Source organism: Zingiber officinale, chromosome 4A, assembly GCF_018446385.1.
Source record: "Zingiber officinale cultivar Zhangliang chromosome 4A, Zo_v1.1, whole genome shotgun sequence".
In the NCBI taxonomy this organism is placed as follows: Eukaryota; Viridiplantae; Streptophyta; class Magnoliopsida; order Zingiberales; family Zingiberaceae; genus Zingiber; species Zingiber officinale.
Window position 1 is genome coordinate 135,054,928 of NC_055992.1, and position 4,294 is coordinate 135,059,221.

General features: G+C 40.2%; 1 non-coding gene across 1 annotated transcript; it reads left to right on the plus strand.

Moving 5' to 3' along the window:
* The first annotated feature begins 1,377 nt into the window (after positions 1-1,377).
* LOC121974021 lies at positions 1,378-1,483 on the plus strand. Its single transcript, XR_006109907.1, has one exon. It is a non-coding gene; the product is annotated as a small nucleolar RNA R71 (small nucleolar RNA).
* The last annotated feature ends 2,811 nt before the right edge of the window (positions 1,484-4,294 follow it).

The following is a 4,294-nucleotide window of genomic DNA, read 5'->3' on the forward strand; positions in this document are numbered from 1 at the left end:
GCAAGTTGAAGTGCCATAGTAGTAAGTTTAATGTTTTTGAGACCTAATTTATTACAAATTGAATAAGGAATGAGGCTAACACTCGCCCCCAAATCACAGAAAGCTTTTTCAAAAAATTCTTTTCCTATGTTGCAAGGGATATAAAAGCTCCCTGGGTCCTTCAGTTTTGGAGAAGTGTTCTTCTAAAAAATAGCACTACATTCCTCACTAAGCGCAATGGTCTCGACCTCTCCTCTTCTTCTCTTGTTTGACATGAGATCCTTCAGGAATTTGGCAAATCTAGGCATTTGCAGAATAACATCGATAAGAGGTACCTCTACACAAATTTCCTTAACTTTTTCTAGAAACTTGCCAAATTCTTCATCTTTCTTGAGCATTGTAAGTCTTTGAGGAAAAGGGACAGCTTTGCTCTGATGGTTCAGTGGAAGAGTTTCTTCAACCTCAATGGTACTCTCCTCATTAGCTTGAATATGATTTGATATAGGAGGAGAGATCTCTTCTTCTTTTTGTATCCCTTTTGAAGCAGTCACTTGGGAGTCTCCCAAGGTCCGTCCGCTCCTAAGCTCAATCCTATTGCAATGCTCCATAGGATTCACATCAGGTTTTCCTGGAAGTTGTCCTGGTGCTCTGGATGATGAGGAAGCTAGTTGGGCAATTTGACTATCCTGGATCTTTTGATGCTTTTCAGAATTATCCATTCTCTGGATGAGCTTTGCTATATCTTGCTTCATTTCATTCTGACTTGAGATAATTTCTTCAAGCATCTTTTCAACATTTGACTTTGGTAAGCCTTGAGAAGATAGATGTTGAAAATTTTGTTGCCCAGCTTGAAAATTTGGTCTTGCCCCCATAGATGGTCCTTGATCTTGATTATTTCTGTAAGAAAAATTGGGATGGCTCTTCCATCTAGGGTTATAAGTATTTGAGTATGGGTTGTTCTGCCTTTGATTGTAACTCATGATTGCATCACATTGTTCAAGTTGATTGATTTGTGCAGTGATAGCTCCCAATGGACATGAGTCATTTGAATGCTCTGAACTCCCACATACTTCACAAGATGTACTAATAGCATTGACCATATTAGCACTAGTCCCCATATTCTCAAATTTCTTTGTAAGAGCGTCCAATTTTGCAGACAAAAGAGTGACTGCATCTACATCAAACTTCCCTGATGCTTTAATTGTTGGGTTTACAGAAGAATAGCCACCACTTCTTTCATTTGCCCATTGATGATGATTTTGTGCTACACTTTCAATGATTTCTTCGGCTTCATCTAAGCTTTTGTTCATAAGTGCCCCTCCAGCAGCTGAATCAAGGGACACTTTGGTATGATAATTGATACCATTATAAAAAGTATGCAACACTAACCATCTTTCCAACCCATGATGTGGGCATTGTCTGAGCATACTATTATATCTATCCCATGCTTCAAAAAGAGATTCTGAGTCAGTTTGCTTGAAGCTTGCAATTAAATTCCTCATATGAGCTGTTTTGCTTGGTGGATAGAACTTATCAAGAAACTGTTGCTCACACTACTCCCAAGTGGTGATGCTATTAGGGGCCAAAGAATTCAGCCATTGCTTTGCCCTATCTCTTAGAGAAAACCCAAATAACAATAATCTAACTGCATCTGAAGGAACTCCATTCATTTTCATGGTACCACATATTTCATAAAAGACCTCTAAGTGTTGATTAGGGTCCTCATGAGGTCCTCCACCGAATTGGTTCTGCTGCACCATAGATATGATTGCGGGTTTGATCTCAAAGTTATTAGCTTCCACTGAAGGTCTTGAAATACTAGATCGAAAACCTCTCGCATAGGGTGCTGCATAATCCTTAAGTGGTCTATTCGCCATGTTCAAATGTTCCTGTTCTTCAATTTGCCTTTGCAGAATTCTTCTTTTATGGAAAGTTCTATCAATCTCAGGGTCAAAAGGAAAGAATTCCCCTACAAAGTTAGATCTTCGCATACACAAGAACAGGATAACAGATGGCAATTCGACACAAAAAGAAAAATAGAAGGATAAAAAATGCAGAATTGAATTTGTACAAAAAGAATTAACAAGAAGTGAAAGTTATACAAGAAAGTAAAAACAGAAATCTACTGATTAGTTACAACTATGCAATATGAAAGGAAAACAAATGTTATGTTTAGTCTAACTCAATTGATAATTCCTAATGTTATAGCGCAGTCCCCGGCAACGGCGCCAAAAACTTGTTACGCTCCGCAAGTGTACGGAAATGTCGCAAGTAATATAAAAGATTATCGTATCCACAGGGACTGGAATAAGCACTAGAAATGTCTCAATGCGAATTAGCTAAACAACAATCCAATCGTTTCAAAAGCAAAGTAAAGGTAAACAAATCTAATCTTAAAGATCAACAAACAAGAGTCTAGTGTTTTGGGTTGTGATAAAGGGAGATTCTAGGAGTTTCGGTTTCTTTGTAAGATTTCTTGAATGTAAATGGTTCACCAATTCTTATCCCTCAATTGCCAAACATGTAGAAAGTTGCCGGTTCTCTCTTGTAATAGACAGCCGGCTAAGGACTGAGAAATGTATCTAAATAGGATTAATTAGACATGAACCTACGTTGTCCTTACACAGAAGCGCACCTATTACTATGCCTTCCTCGGATATCAACATAGAAGCCCACAACCTATTAATCTATTAAGATATAAGAAACTAATCACAATATCCATCCTACTCTCTTGAATATTCCCATTTCCTCTTCAAGATTATCTCTCAAACGTCCTTACACGGGCTTGCACCTGTCATGTGGATCCCTCGGATGATCAAGTGAGAGTTTATCTTTACAAAGTCCACAAGAAATCCAAACAATCAATCAAGAATGAGAATTAAGCACAAATCATCATTAATCATTCAAGATCTAATTGATACAAGCAAGACAATGTCATTGAAACAAGAAAATGGCAAATCCATAAGAGATTACATCAATCCACCATACAAATACTCCCTTAATCCTAGAATACAAGATCTACTCCATGAATCTAGGAAGAAAACCCGAAGAAATAGAGATTACAAGCATTTCTTAAATCCCCAATCCAAGAAATCAAGAAGAGGGTGAAAGAGAAAACTTATCTACGAAGAAGCCTCGTCTTCGGATCCAATCCTCGCTCCGGAGTCGAAATCGTCAAGATCTCCCTTAGAATCGCCCAGAAATCCTCCCAAGAATGGGAGGAAACCACCAAATCTTGCCTTCTCCCAAAGGGGGAGAGATCCCCTTTCAATTCATAAAGAAGGGTTTAAATAGAGGAGGGAATCGGGCGCCACACGGCAGACACGGCCGTGTGAGATTCACACGGCCATGTCCGCCTCCCTCTCGCCAGCCGCACTACTGGTGACTCCACACGCCGTAACCCTTCTACTGGAATACACACTGCGTGGTGCACACGTAGCCTGCTTGGTCTCCTGAATCTCACACTACCGTAGATCCACACGGCCATGTAAGGCTTCGCCTGTTGGTTTCACCCTTGACACTACGTGCCGAGGTTCACACGGCCATGTCATCTTCCTCTTTTGTTGGTGCCAAACTCCACACGGCCCGAGCTCCATACCAGTGCAGGGTCGTGTGAGGTACACGGCCCGGTGCTTTCTCCCTTTGTTTCCTCCAATGCATGCCCAAAGATGTAGATTCTTCACCAAATCGACTCCTGCGTACAGAAAATGCACAAAATGCAGATCTCCGAACCAAAAGAGTAAATATGCTAAAAGGAAAGCTGGAAGTATAAAGATGCATAGATCAAGCATGCTCAAAATATGTAAATGTGCGTAAAAACATGCATAAAAGAGTATATAATCTACGCACATCATTCAAGATCAAGAGGAAGAGGACTCTGATGTTGAGAGATTCTCAACTTTCGAAGAAGAAGTCCAAGAAGCTTCATCTTCAAAGGAATGCAACGAAAAGGGCAAAGAGGGGAGCATACTCTTTGTTCCATGTACAAGATGAAGATGATGAAGCCTCCACCTCTAGGATTGAGGGGGAGCGATCTTCGTTGACACCAGATCAAGAAGAAAAAGAAGCCTCCACATCCGGGTCAAGAGGATAAGAGGATGAAGAAGCTTCCACCTCCACAAGTCAAGTCAAATCTATTGAAGGAGCATCATTGTCGGATCAAGAGAAAGCCTCTACCTCCAGATCAAAAGGAGAAGATGCCATCCCTACATGTGAAGGTATAAATATTTCAATTAAAAATAAAAATCACATTATATGTTTTGAGTGTAGGGAGAATGGGCACTACAAGAGTAAGTGCCCTAAATTGGCCAAGAAG